This window comes from Xyrauchen texanus, chromosome 24 (genome assembly GCF_025860055.1).
Source record: "Xyrauchen texanus isolate HMW12.3.18 chromosome 24, RBS_HiC_50CHRs, whole genome shotgun sequence".
Taxonomy (NCBI): Eukaryota; Metazoa; Chordata; class Actinopteri; order Cypriniformes; family Catostomidae; genus Xyrauchen; species Xyrauchen texanus.
Genome location: NC_068299.1, coordinates 40745682 through 40761217, shown reverse-complemented (window position 1 = coordinate 40761217; position 15536 = coordinate 40745682). Strand labels below are relative to the sequence as shown.

The following is a 15536-nucleotide window of genomic DNA, read 5'->3' as shown; positions in this document are numbered from 1 at the left end:
AAGTTGAAGCTCTATACCCCAGACTCTTAATTAGCAGGGAGTAATACACTGATGCCTCATGACCCCCTCCAAAAGCAGCAATCACAACTTCCAGAGCACCCGCTGTTCCAGGGGGTGTATGCCACTTCCAAAAATAGCACAGAGCAGGCGGCGCAGCTGCAAACACCTAAAGAACCGAGATCCAGGAATCCCAAAATGATGAACCATACTTTTAAATGGATCCCAACACTCCACTCCCACAAAAGGTCCCAGATTCAGGTCAGGTGATTGACTTGGCCATTGCATAACATTCCACTTCTTTCCCTTAAACTCTTTGGTTGCTTTCGCAGTATGCTTCGGGTCATTGTCCATCTGTACTGTGAAGCGCCGTCCAATGAGTTCTGAAGCATTTGGCTGAATATGAGCAGATAATATTGCCTGAAACACTTCAGAATTCATCCTGCTGCTTTTGTCAGCAGTCACATCATCAATAAATACAAGAGAACCAGTTCCATTGGCAGCCATACAGGCCCACGCCATGACACTACCACCACCATGCTTCACTGATGAGGTGGTATGCTTTGGATCATGAGCAGTTCCTTTCCTTCTCCATACTCTTCTCTTCCCATCACTCTGGTACAAGTTGATCTTTGTCTCATCTGTCCATAGGATGTTGTTCCAGAACTGTGAAGGCTTTTTTAGATGTTTTTTGGCAAACTCTAATCTGGCCTTCCTGTTTTTGAGGCTCACCAATGGTTTACATCTTGTGGTGAACCCTCTGTATTCACTCTGGTGAAGTCTTCTCTTGATTGTTGACTTTGACACACATACACCTACCTCCTGGAGTGTGTTCTGGATCTGGCCAACTGTTGTGAAGGGTGTTTTCTTCACCAGGGAAAGAATTCTTCGGTCATCCACCACAGTTGTTTTCCGTGGTCTTCCGGGTCTTTTGGTGTTGCTGCGCTCACCGGTGTGTTCTTTCTTTTTAAGAATGTTCTAAACAGTTGATTTGGCCACACCTAATGTTTTTGCTATCTCTCTGATGGGTTTGTTTTGATTTTTCAGCCTAATGATGGCTTGCTTCACTGATAGTGACAGCTCTTTGGATCTCATATTGAGAGTTGACAGCAACAGATTCCAAATGCAAATAGCACACTTGAAATTTTATCTGGACCTTTTTAACACACACCTGGCCATGGAACAGCTGAGCAGCCAATTGTCCCATTACTTTTGGTCCCTTAAAAAGTGGGAGGCACATATACAAACTGTTGTAATTCCTACACCGTTCACCTGATTTGGATGTAAAAACCCTCAAATTACAGCTGAAAGTCTGCAGTTAAAGCACATCTTGTTCATTTCATTTCAAATCCATTGTGGTGGTGTATAGAGCCAAAAAGATTAGAATTGTGTCGATGTCCCAATATTTATGGACCTGACTGTATATGTACATGTATATATATATATACACACACAAACACATATATATACACACACACACACACACACACACACACACACACACACACACATATATGTGTGAGAGATTATTTTCCTCAAAATTCTACAAACAATAGCCCATAACAACAATGTGAAAAAGTTTGTTTGAAATCTTAAAAAAAAAAATCGTTGTAAATGTATTAAAAATAAAAAACAAAATCACATGCACATAAGTATTCACAGCCTTTGCTCAATACTTTGTTGAAGCACCTTTGGCACCAGTTACAGCCTCAAGTCTTTGTGTATTATGCTACAAGCTTGGCACACCTATTTTAGGGCAGTTTCTCCCATTCTTCTTTGCAGGACCTCTCAAGCTCCATCAGGTTGGATGGGGAGCGTCGGTGCACAGCCATTTTCAGATCTCTCCAGAGATGTTCAATCAGGTTCAAGTCTGGGCTCTGGCTGGGCCACTCAAGGACATTCACAGAGTTGTCCCGTAGCCACTCCTTTGTTATCTTGGCTGTGTGCTTAGGGTCATTGTCCTGTTGGAAGATGAACCTTTGCCCCAGTATGAGGTCCAGAGTGCTGTGGAGCAGGTTTTCAACAAGGATGTCTCTGTACATTGCTGCATTCATCTTTCCCTCGATCCTGACTAGTCTCCCAGTTCCTGCCGCTGAAAAACATCCCCACAGCATGATGCTCCCACCACCATGCTTCACATGGACCAGGTGATGAGCGGTGCCTGGTTTCCTCCAGACATGACGCTTGCCATCCAGGCCAAATAGTCCAATCTTTTGTTTCTCATGGTCAGAGTCCTTCAGGTGCCTTTTGGCAAACTCCATACGGGCTGTCATGTGCCTTTTACTGAGTAATGGCTTTCGTCTGGACACTCTACCATACAGGCCTGATTGGTGGAGTGCTGCAGAGATGGTTGTTCTTCTGGAAGGTTCTCCTCTCGCCACAGAGAAATGCTGGAGCTCTGCCAGAGTGACCATCGGGTTCTTGGTCACCTCACTGACTAAGGCCCTTCTCCCCCGATCGCTCAGTTTGGCCGGGCGACCAGCTCTAGGAAGAGTCCTGGTGGTTCCAAACTTCTTCCATTTACAGATGATGGAAGCCACTGTGCTCATTGGGACCTTCAATGCTGCAGAAAATGTTCTGTACCCTTCCCAAGATCTGTGCCTCAATGCAATCCTGTCTCGGAAGGTCTACAGACAATTCCTTGGACATCATGGCTCGGTTTGTGCTCTGACATGCACTGTTAACTGTGGGACCTTATATAGACAGGTGTGTGCCTTTCCCAATCAAGTCCAATCAACTGAATTTACCACAGGTGAACTCCAATCAAGTTGTAAAAACATTAAGGATGAAACAGGATGCACCTGAGCTAAATTTTGAGTGTCATGGCAAAGGCTGTGAATACTTATGTACATGTATTAAAAATAAAAAAACGAATCAAAGATTTCAAACAAACTTCTTTCACGTTGTCATTATGGGGTATTGTTTGTAGAATTTTGAGGAAAATAATGATTATAATCCATTTTGGAATAAGGCTGTAACATCACAAAATGTGGAAAAAATGAAGTGCTGTGAATACTTTCCAGATGCACTGTATTTTACTCATAAGAATTTCTAGGGGTGCCAATAATTAAATCAATAAGTTAAATTAATTATAAAATCCCTCCTTTCAATTATTTTACTTCAATTAAATTTATGATTTTTGTGAATATTTTGAATGAAAGTTGAAAAGGATAAACAAGACATTTATTTTCTTCACATCCTTCTCTGGCTCATATTTACCAAATGTGCCAATATTAGTGGAGGCCACTGTGTATCACACACACACACACACACACACACACACACACACACACACACACACACACACACACACACACACACACACACACACACACACACACACACACACAGTACATAAATACTTTGAAAGCAAAAAGCAACAAATAAAACAGATAAATGTAGGCTTTCATCCACACAACTTCGCGCCGCAACTGAAGCAAAGCGGATACGGTAACTCACACAATTCACAGGAAGTGAAGCACTGCTCGAATTAATCTGTGCCACTGACTCATAATGCCTGAATGGCTTTCATGCATTGCGCTCGTCTGTTGACCAACACAGTCTCATCACACTTTAATAGTGTAACTTCCATTATAACTACATCAAATAAGATGCGTGATTACCAAGGATTACATCAAAATGTAGATTGGCATACAGGTACAAAGGACTTCAAAAGCTGCGTGATTACCAAGGATTACATCAAGATGTAGATTGGCATACAGGTACAAGGGACTTCATACAAGTATGTGTGTGTATGTATACACACACACACACACACACACACACACACACACACACACACACACACGGTGTGTTTCCATGTTTTATGGGGACTTTCCATAGACATAATGGTTTTTATACTGTACAAACTTTACATTCTATCCCCTAAACCTAACCCTCACAGAAAACTTTCTGCATTTTTACATTTTCAAAAAACATAATTTAGTATGATTTATAAGCTGTTTTCCTCATGGGGACTGACAAAATGTCCCCACAAGGTCAAAAATTTTGGGTTTTACTAATGGGGACATTTGGTCCCCACAAAGTGATAAATACACGCTCACACACACACACACACACACACACACACAAATCAGCCTCCAATTTGATTATGCAGTTGAAAACGATGTGGTGAGGTATGGTTAATTAAAAAGGAAAATTGGTGTGCCATTAATTTTGTCGGTGGTGGCCTCTCAAGTCTCAGCCAGGCAAAGGAATCGTACTAATGACACAGGTTACAAGATGAGGTATTATTCAAACATATTTATATATTTAACATATGTTCCCCCTCCCTCTCTTATTGTTGCTGCTCGTGTGCCAGTGATTACCTCTCCATGTGCAACAGGTTGCAGGACCCCTGGACTATATTCTAACCCCTTGACAGATAAGGAGGAATAACTACATACATAACAACAAAGATTTATATTGACTAAGGAAATTCCGATGACTTTTCAAATTTTATAATTTTCTATGACATTTACAGGCCTGAAAATCACTGTTTTAAATGTCCCTGATATTTCCATTATCGTGGGAACCCTGACAGTGTTACCATAGTAAGAGTTAAATTAAATACATTTGCTGAAACCTGAGAGAGCTGTGAGAAAGACCAGGCCTCCAGTACCCTTAGCGAACCGTCTGAGCTGCAGCACACGTCTGCTGTCAGGAAACTACAGAGGACGAGAGACCATGTGTGAATTTCACGTTTCAGTTTGATCTATAAGAATATCCATAAAGTATGTCAGAAAACAGCAGTTCAAACCTTGTTAGCAGGCAGCATGAGGGTGAGTCCAGTCCAGAGACTAGCGCAGTACAGCAGCAGAGCGGAGCCCAGGTGAGTGGCAAGTCTATACTGACTGACACGAGGAATGTCGTATGACTCCGACTTTTCCTCCAAACCACTCTTCACCATGTACCACCCCAGAAGACCCTAAACATGAGTGCTCATTAGCTGATCTTTAGTGAACAATACAATTTTAAAAGAAACTATGCCAGGGGACACATACTACTTTTAAGTCAAAAGTTTGGGCACAATTAATGAATGTTTCCAATGACCATAAAAACCATTTGCACTAAACAAAGGCAAATGATTAAATTACTGATATTAAATATACAATGCTTCTAGTATATTTTTTCAGGCCGATGCCGATCTTTTGAAATCCGGGTCGGCCGATGGCCGATTAATGCTGCAGATTTATTTTGGCTGATATTTGGCCGATATGTGCTTGTTTTTAACCTCTTATTTGAACCTTTTATTTGAAAGATAAAAATGTAACAAATAATTACTTAAGATAGACAACACTTCTCAACAAATACATTTATTGAACACTTGACCAATCTGCACTTGTACACTTAAATTAAAAATGTATAATGTAAAAACATATTGTATAAATAATGTATAACAAATATATTAAATAAACAAAGCAGGTGTTACGAACTGCTCCGAGACACGAAGGTTGAGATCCAAATGGTGCTTTAATTAAGGGGCAATCCAGACACGTAATCCAATATTCAGAGCATGCAAGAGAAGCACAGGCATAACTAGGGATGGGTTTTGTTTAAGGTTTTAATGGTATTACTATCGTACCGATAGTGCTTATCGATCCGGTACTTTAACAGTATTCTTAACGGTTCTTACAGGCTGTTTTTTTTTTTCTGTCACGCTGGTTCACACATAAATGTGAAAATGACAATTAATAAAAATGTATATATTACTAATAAAAAATTAACAGTTTTTACGGAGACCGGTTTGCCAAAAATGTGACAATTTTTATTAAATCTGTAACTCAACTTGTCTAAACTGAACATTTTCTAATGTCTGCACTGTATCTGCAGGGTTTTATGATTACACATAAAAGTTGTTCAGTATGCTGGCAATGAGAATTTAGGATGAATGTTACGATTTCACTGCAAATATCACGTCAGCAGTGCGGTAATTTAAATTTGTCAGCAACTGTGATAATGATTAAAAGCTGTTTTATATCTGAACATTTATTCCTCTTGATTAATTAAAATAAACCCGTCTTACTTGAATGAAGCCCTGAATGGCAAAAATCAGTCTCGCGCATTCAGCTATGAAGATGTTCTGAGGGAAGGTTGAATGACACCACCCCCCCAAGTTTTTTTTCCGGATTTACACAATTTTTCACATTTTTAGGTCGGAAAAACGGAATGAATCCAGAAGAATCACATCCCTGCAGTATGTGCACTGAACTTATTACCTGGAAGAAGACGAAACCACACAGGCCCACACCACGAGCCTTCATTGAGCGGTTGAAGTACCCTCTCCTCCAGAAATATACTGTAGGAAGTATGTAAGCTAATCCAACGAGCCGACCCCACATACGGTGACCCCACTCCATGTAGAAGATGAACTTAAACTCAGTAAGAGTCATGTCATGATTCATTCTGTAAAAAAATTAAAAAAGATGTCACCATTTTGTAAAACACATGTCCACTTTATATTGCACCATACAAATGTAGAATTTTTTTTTTATATTTAGATTCCATTTTTATGCTTGATAATCAATATGATGAGCAACATTTTATAATAATGGGTTACCGTTTTGCCTGTTGACAGACAACTGTTGAGGGGTTTTTGAAACCTGAGAAAAATAATTGACCTTTACTGAGCCTGTAATTTGCCAGCAGAATCAACCTGAACCAACTGCCGGCGATAACATTTGGGTTGATTTGGTTTGATTATTCTGATAATTGTTTTACCGGTTGATAATTTCTTAGATTAATCGAATAAAAAAATATTCTAATATGAATAAAATATATATATATATATATATATATATATATATATATATATATATATATATATATATATATGATTGTGTGCTATGCATTGTGTAGAAACATGTTTAAAATATAAATGCAAGAAATACATTTTTTACATAATACCAACAACAGTTTGGAAGCAGAAGAACAATTTTAACCACTGAATTATGAAAATATAACAATTATATCAGTAGTGAGCTCAAGGCTGACTAAATGCTGCAATAACGGAGTATACATATGGTCAGAAATAAAACATAATATACTGTAAGAGAAAAAAATATTCAGTGCATAAGAGCACAAAAATATTCAGTGCATAAGAGCACAAGCACAAACAGTATGGTGCCGATCACAGCAGAATTTGTCTTTGGGAGAAACGCCAACAAAACTACATCTGGTAAGAAACCTAATTAACCTTTTATATTTAAACCTGTTTGAAATCAAATGATTACAGCATCTAGTTTCATCCAATATGCCATTTTTTAATATAAGCAATTTATCACGAAATGGCACGCTGTTAAAAACAATGACTACTTACGAGAACTACAGGCATCTCCCCCAGAAATCCTATACATTTACTGTGCATTTTCACATTTAGAAAAACATTTTTGCCTTCAGAGGCTTTATATGGCGTTAGGATGAAAATAATGTACCACGTTGAAGGTTAAGTCATACACTAAATAGGGAGCATTCTATAGCTTTTCTATGCAGCCAAATGCAATCAATCCTAACATCCAAAAAAATAATTTAGTTTCAGACTGCAGATGATGTTTGGCAGACATGGGACACTGGTAATCAGTTCTCAGATTCAAAATATATAATGTATCATTTTATTTTAACATGGTTGGCAGTAATTGGATGATTGGCTGGCCACTAATTAATCAGAATTAATTATGGTCATTTCTGATTGGTAAAATATTTCAGCACCATCACTTGTTTGTTTGACAGTGCAAAGAGAGAGCAATGAGGGCGTTTTCAGACCTGTAGCTCCTTTGATTTGTTCTGAAACAGGGGCTAAAATTGTTACAACTTTTTCGTATTTGTCCGGTTCGCTTTCACAAGGCAACATACCAAAACTGTGTCAATAAAAGTCACAAGTGGGCAAACTGTCCCTTCATTGGTCAGAATGTATTTTTGAATGTTTTTTTTGTCACACTTATGCAAAGCATTGCCGCGTGGTACAGAATACACATTTAGAGGTTGACCCGCAAATAAATATCCGACACAAGGATGATAGGAGTTGTACAATTTGTGTCATAGCTATTTGTATCCATCTTTAATTGATGTATTATTGATTATCCATCATTATTTTTATGCGTAATCATTGTTTCTGCATTGAAAAGTGCCTGTACTCACGGTCCCAGAGCTCGCTCTCGCACACACGCGCACAGCAAATTGTGAAAACAAATGTATCTGTCAAAAAGTTGCTGAATAGAAGAGATCGAACAAAAAAGACATCAGTAATTATAAAACCTAAGCAACCACATTGGTCCGGTGGCTAGGGAGGGTAGAGTCACATGGGGAAACATCCTCGTGGTCACTATAATGTGGTTCTTGCTCTCGGGGCGTGATTGCACTGGAGAACAGCATGAAGCCTCCACATGCAATATGTTTCCGTAGTAAAGCGCTCAACAACCCACATGATAAGATGCATGGATTGATGGTCTCAAAAGCAAAAGGCAACTGAGATTTGTCCTCAGCCATCTCCCCCATTTTGTTTTAATTTATTCACCTTTGTTTTAGCCAGAATATCCCCATTCAGCTAAATTGAATTTAGGTTAAATTTGAAATGTAATTAAATACATTTATTTGCCTTTCCTTTTAGCCTCCTAGAGCTATAAATACATTTTATTTTTACCTTATTTTAGTTATTTTACCATCACCAATTTCCCTCTTGGTATAGGATTACAGTAGTTCTAGCAACTGTTGTTTCCCGAGAGAACAAGAAACCTTTCATATCGTTCCTATTTATTGACCTTGAGGTGTTTGGTGTGTCCCTGCTAGCTAAGCTAACCGCCCTCTAGGATTTAGGAATCTACTGCAGCATCACTCAAACCAGTGACACCTACTTAGCCATATCTCCTAGCCTAACCTAAATAAGGAAAAACCCTCCTTTCAGTTGCAGAGGGAGGTGTCCAAACCCAGCAAGTTCAGCTTTCCAATCAGGTCCTGAGGAATGATCATGTTGAATGCTGAGCTGAAGTCTATAAACAGCATTCGAACATATGAGTCCTTTTTATCTAGATGGGTGAGGGCCAGATGGAGGCGATGGCATCGTCTGTTGAACGGTTGGGACGATACGCAAACTGCAGTGGGTCTAGTGAGGGGGGCAGCCTCATGTGCCTCATGATGAGCCTCTCGAAGCACTTCATGATGATGGGTGTGAGTGCGATGGGACGGTAGTCGTTGAGGCAGGACACTGAAGACTTTTTGGCATGGGGATGATGGTGGTGGCCTTGAAGCACGTTGGAATGACAGCACTGCTCAGAGAGATGTTGAAGATGTCAGTAAGAACATCTGCCAGTTGGTCAGCACATCCTCTAAGCACTCTGCCAGGAATGTTGTCTGGTCCAGCAGCCTTCCATGGGTTGAATCTACAGAGTTTTCCCTCACATCAGCCGTGGTAAAACAGAGCACCTGGTCGTTGGGAGGAGGGTTGGTCTTCCTCGCTACCACATCGTTCTGCGCCTCAAACAGAGCGTAGAATTCGTTCAGCGTATCTGGATGGGAGGCATCTTTGTCACAGGCAACAGTTGGTGATGGCCTGGATGCCTTGCCACATGTGCCGTGTGTCGCCGCTGTCCTGGAAGTGACTGTGGATTCTCTGTGCGTGCTTTGCCTCTCTGATGGCCCTGAAGCGGTTGTGCACCTGACGAGTGGTCTGTATGCTGGAATTAGCATAACAGAGATGTGGTCTGAGTAGCCGAGGTACGCGCCTGGGATGTTTGTGTAAACAAGATCAAGCGTGTTCACCCCTCTCGTTGCAAAGTCCACATATTGATGGAATTTAGGGAGCACTGTCTTGAGATTTGCATGGTTGAAATTAATAAACAGGCCGTCAGGGTGAGCGTTCTGCAATTCGCTAATAGCCCCATACAGTTCACAGAGCGCTTCCTTAGCATTAGCGCTGGGGGGAATGTAAACTCTGGTTATTATGACAGTGGTGAATTCCTGAGGAACATAAAAAAGGTCTGCATCCAACAGTCACAAGCAGTAGCTAGAGGGTAGCACAGAATTACTGCACCATTCTGTGTTGATGTAAACACACAAGCCACCACCGCGAGTAATACCACATATTGCTGCATTTCTATTGGCACGAAACGAGGCTGAGCCAAGTCTCCATGAAAACAAAGACACAGCAGTTTCTAAACTCACGATGCGTAGTCTGGTGGAGTCGGATGTAGTCCAGTTTATTGTCCAGATAGCAAACATTTGAGAGCAGGATAGACGGGAGAGCCAGCCAGCTAGGGTTTGTTTTAGCCTAGCATGGACCCCCACACTCTTGCCACACTCTTGAACTTTTTGGCCATAATTCCAAAAGGCATGTTTGGCGCAAAAACAACACTGCACATCACCCAAAGAACACCATACACACAGTGAAGCATGGTGGTGGCAGCATCATGCTTTGGGGATGTTTTTCTTAAGCTGGAACTGGGGCCTTGGTCAGGGTGGAGGGAATTATGAACAGTTCCAAATACCAGGCAATTTTGGCACAAAACCTTCAGGCGTCCGTTAGAAAGATGAAGAGGAAGTTCACATTTCAGCACGAAAACGACCCAAAACACACATCCAAATCCACAAAAGCATGGCTTCACCAGAAGATTAACATTTTGGAATGGCCCAGCCAGAGCCCAGACCTGAATCCAACTGAACATCTGCTGGGTGATCTGAAGAGGGCTGTGCACAGGAGATGTCCTCACAATCTAACAGATTTGGAGCACTTGCAAAGAAGAGTGGGCAAATATTGTTACGTCAAGATGTGCCATGCAAATAGACTCCTACCCAAAAAGACTTAGTGCTGTAATAAAATCAAAAGGTGCTTCAAAAAGTATTAGTTTAAGGGTGTGCACACTTATGCAACCAGGTTATTCTGAGTTTTTTTATTTTCCCCCTCAAAGATTTCAGTTTGTTTTTCAATTGAATTGTTCACGTTATAGGTCACATTAAAGGTGGAAAAAGTTCTGACATGATTTATTGGTCTCATTCTTTTACATCACAAGAACCTGGCATTTTAACAGGGGTGTGTAGACTTTTTATATCCACTGTATAATTCTGATAGCATCCACTGTATGCTTGCTATTTTAATCAGAGCATAAAAGGGTAGAGTAACAACTTACCCCCAATCATGCAAATGAGTCAGCTTCCAAACAAAGGAACATTTCCTGCTTTGGAATTGCACCTTTCTCATTGGTCAAGCCAGACTCGAGAGGAGGAACCTCCATCAGGAGTTAAAAGGACACGTCCAGCCTCTTACTGACTCTCTCTTTCCCCTGGCTTTTCCCCTGACACTCTGCTGCATGGTCATGCTGACCATGAGGTTGCAGGCTGGCAGGCCTCAACGCCTCAAGCCATGTGCAACTACCTGGACCATAGAGTCAATGAACACCAGAGTTCATCCTAATTTCTTCATTCAACATGGAAGAAATTGATTGCAAATTGATTGAAATTGATTACGACTCGAGTGTGGCGGAGTTGAAACGTTACAAAAACAAATTAAATAATTAAATCAAGGTTGTCTCCGCCCATTTCCATTGTTAAGTGGGGAAAAAGGAAATGAGGTTGTCACATAAAAGGAAAAAAAAAAAAAAAGAGAGTGTGGGTTGGAAAAGACGTGAAGTTTGTTGTCAAGAGTGTGATTTATCGAGGTGAGAACGGGAAAGCCTCAATAACAGTCGAAACGCCAAACTGAAAGAAACCGTTTGAACCGAACGAGCTGTTGGGAGTTGGACGGGGGAATACTAAATGAAAAGTAAGGTGTTGTTTTCACTTACCTGGGAGGCGGTGACGAAATCGTCAGCGGGTAAAACGCTGTGTCACTGCTGGAGCGGATGCTGGTGAGAAAAACCGCTCTCCATAACGATGTCTTCAGCACGGAACGTGTAAAAGAACCCCAAGCGAGCGGTGTTAAGGGCCGTCTGGATCCTGGGTTGTTCCCATTTACCATCCAACAGAGCTTCACCATTGCTAAAGGCTATGGCGTGGCTGGATTTGCGGCTGGTTTTCCAAACACTCACACAAATTCACCTCTGCACTTTACACATCCGGGTTATTCCGGTTCCCCACAAACTAAGCAGTGAGTAACATTTTTTTTAATTTTAATTTTGTTTTGGCTCGGTTTGTTTGGCTTTGGAGTTTTTTTTATTTTTGCTACCAGACAAAATTGACATTTTTGATATTCCTTTTTGTTCACAAAATCTGACTCTGTGTCTGGATGAATGAACTGTTAAATTTGTGGTCTTTGTACAGAAAATTTGACTGACAGTTTAAAGTGGTCGTATATATTTTTTTTCTTTCCTGTTTGTTCTTTTCTTGTGAGAAATGGTGAGAAATACAGACATTTCTAAACTGATTTTGCACTGTCCTTTGTGATTTATTTTTTTTATTTTGTGTATGTAACTGGTGGCATCCAAGCTATCTGGGTTATTGTTCTGAAAATATTGACAGGGTTACACCTGTCTGGCACCCAAACTTATTAACTTTTATTTCAACAATCGTTGGTTGATTGTTTGAATTTATTATCGGGCCGCCACCGTTACACGAGGAACCATCCCAATGCTCTCCTGCATCTGGGCTCTCTCAACAGCCAAGGCAATTGCGAGTATCGTACCAGTAACTAATTGAACTTAGTTTAGTATAAGACATGAAAACCCCTTTATAACAAAGGTGCTTTTAAATTAAGAGCTCGATGATTCTCCCAGATGGTCAAAATGACTCTTTTCAAAACTGTATTTCCCCTATTCTGTTCTGTTTTCATTTTATTTTCACTTTTCCCTTTCCCATGTATGAGTGTTTCGTGTGCATGTTTTTGTTTAGGTTAGTTATGTGTTCGTATTTTAGTTAAATACACTTTTGTGTACATTCTTGTTGATTCTGGTCTGCTTGTAAATCAATGTTAAGAAAGAGTTACTTTTGTGTGGCCACGCAAAAAATCCTTTCTGAAAATTGATAGACAATCAATACTGAGTGTTCGCTGGACGAACAGAGAAATTGATTGTAATGTTAATTGAGCTACCTCAAGTTGATTCTATTAACTGATCCAAATGTTCATAATTAATTATAAAAAGTTTGATTAATTATTCATGTGTTTATATGTTAAGAACTATAAACTCAGAAACTGGCATTTTTCTGTGTGGTCGGTGCCTCTTCTGTAAGTTGCGCGAATGTCCCGATCTAAGGGGGAGAGATTGAAACTGCACCCGGCTGAGAGAGACTCCGCCTCGGGGACGCTCATCCCTCGAGCGCGGACGCTTAATGCAGCTAGATTAGAACGCGATGGCTCGCGACTTATTTAATCATAATATATGTCACTGTGCATTTCTTATCGTGAAGAAAATTGCCAATATGCAGCTTTATTAATATGAGAGAACTTAGCGCATTAGTTTGGAAATTGTTTTTTATTCATTCTATTGTATGCTTGTTTATTTAGTTTTTTTTTAGTACTTGGTAAAAACTTAGTTAATGTTGAAGCAAATCTAATATAAGTGTTCAAAAATACCTTAAGAATATACATTGTACAGTTTTGTTATAATTCAAAAATAATATATTTAAATTAAAGTGTTGCTCAATGGTATACTTTTGTTCTTAGTTTAGCTGTTAATTTGTTAACTTTGTTAATAAAAGAGTGTTGTTCAGTAACCTGTTTTGGTGTTTTGCTTTGGTACCGAAAATGGTATCGAATACCATGAAATTTCACTAGTATTGGTACAGACTACTGAAATTTTGGTACCGTGACAACACTATTTAGAAGAAGAGGAGAAATGTTCTCACATTTTGAACTCTGGGAACTGTTTGTATTTTGAGAACTCTGCTTCCCACTCCGCTTGACTTCGTGGCGGCTTCATCTCCTTCACTAAATGCCAGTCGACCATGGATAAGCCAGACTCTGTCAACCTAAAGCATGTAGCAATCATTCATTAAGTGTGGATTGCCAATCATGGGATTTAAGAAAAACTCTTTTGGACAGAGGAGATTATAGTTTCTTAAAAAAAAAAAAAAAAAAACATGAAAAGGAGTCATTTTTTTTTTAAATCTTACTTTTTAAATCTCCTACAAAAGCTATAATAAAAATATACAATTATATAAATAAAAATTATATAATGAATAATGCTCTGAATTTATCTAGGGCAGAATTCTTTCTGCACAGGACAAGGAAGAAATATTATTTTTAATCAGAATGGCCTAGCCACATACTTGCCTTGATGCTGAAAGCTTGCAAGATTCTATTAATGCATATAAGATGTCTAACGATCAGGACACCAGGAATCCTAAAGTAATCAAAATGACATTAGGGCTGAAACGATTAGTCGACCTTATCGATAATAAAATAGTCAACAAAAAATTTCATTGACGAATAATCGTTTGATCTAATTTATTCTTATTATTGAAACTCTAATGATGATGCGCAAGAGCAGCAGTGCAGTTCACGCCTGACTGGGAGAGGAAGAATTACACACAGTCTAGACGCACTCTAAACTGTTTAGGGCGATTTAGATTGCAAAGTATGAGGGAATAATACAAAACAAAAACAAAATAAGTAAATACTGAATCACTCTCGTAGTGGAATAAGCAGAGCTGGAGCTCTTTAAAGGAAACACCCGGCAGTACATCATAAATGCAGTTATATTTAATGCATTTTAGCTTTATTAATGTTCAAATAATACAGAAGCAGGTCATGTAAATACACGACGGTTGGAGCTGTCGTGAGCGGGGTTAATGCACACGGTTTTCTTTTTTCTGTTTGTTTGGTTCTGGGGAAAGTTTGGGGTTTGATTACTGCACTAATGTTGGAATGTGGTCTTTATAATTTTGTTTTTAACACAATACATTTTTTCAACCATTTAAAAATGTCAAATGTTTATATGAGGGGATTTTCTCACTCCACGTGGAATTTGAATGGGTTGGGGCACCCCAAAAAAAGAAGGAAGGTTATTTATTTTCTTAAATGTAAGAAATATGACAATTTTACTTCAAGAAACGCAACTTTCCCTGTGAGAAGCTGAGGAATTTGGGAGGATATGGGGTGGATATATTTTCTTTAGTGTTGGAATAAGTAAGAGCAGGGAAGTCATTACATTGATAAATAAGCATCTACAATTCAATTTTCACAGAACGTCCTGTCATATCAGGGAGTGAGCTTCTGGAATAGTATTCCATTGTTAATGAGGGAAAGCACAAGTCTTCCTACCTTTAGGAGTCGTTTAAAAGTGTGGCTGAGGGACACACAAACATGTGATCATGTTTAGTTAATCATTAGATATCAGATGTAAAACAGAGTTAGTGCATTACAAAAATGGATACAATTATCAGTGTGATATGGTTTGTGCAATAAGAGTCAGTATAATATGGGTTGTGCAACGGGGGTCAGTGTAATGCGGGTCAGTGCAATATGGTGTAATATGGGTCAGTGCAATATCAGGTTATTCAGTATATGTGCAAAATTGTGGTTTGTGCAATATAGTCAATGCTTTCCAATTTTCTATATGTCTTTTGTTGTCCACTCTTGTTGTTACTGTCTGTTCTAACATGTTGTGATCACTGCT

The 15536-nt window shown here is 39.5% G+C and overlaps 1 pseudogene; it reads right to left on the bottom strand.

Annotated features, from left to right (window-relative positions):
- LOC127617776 (cytochrome c oxidase assembly protein COX15 homolog) overlaps positions 1-15536 on the bottom strand; it is a 34152-nt pseudogene that overhangs the window by 3330 nt on the left and 15286 nt on the right.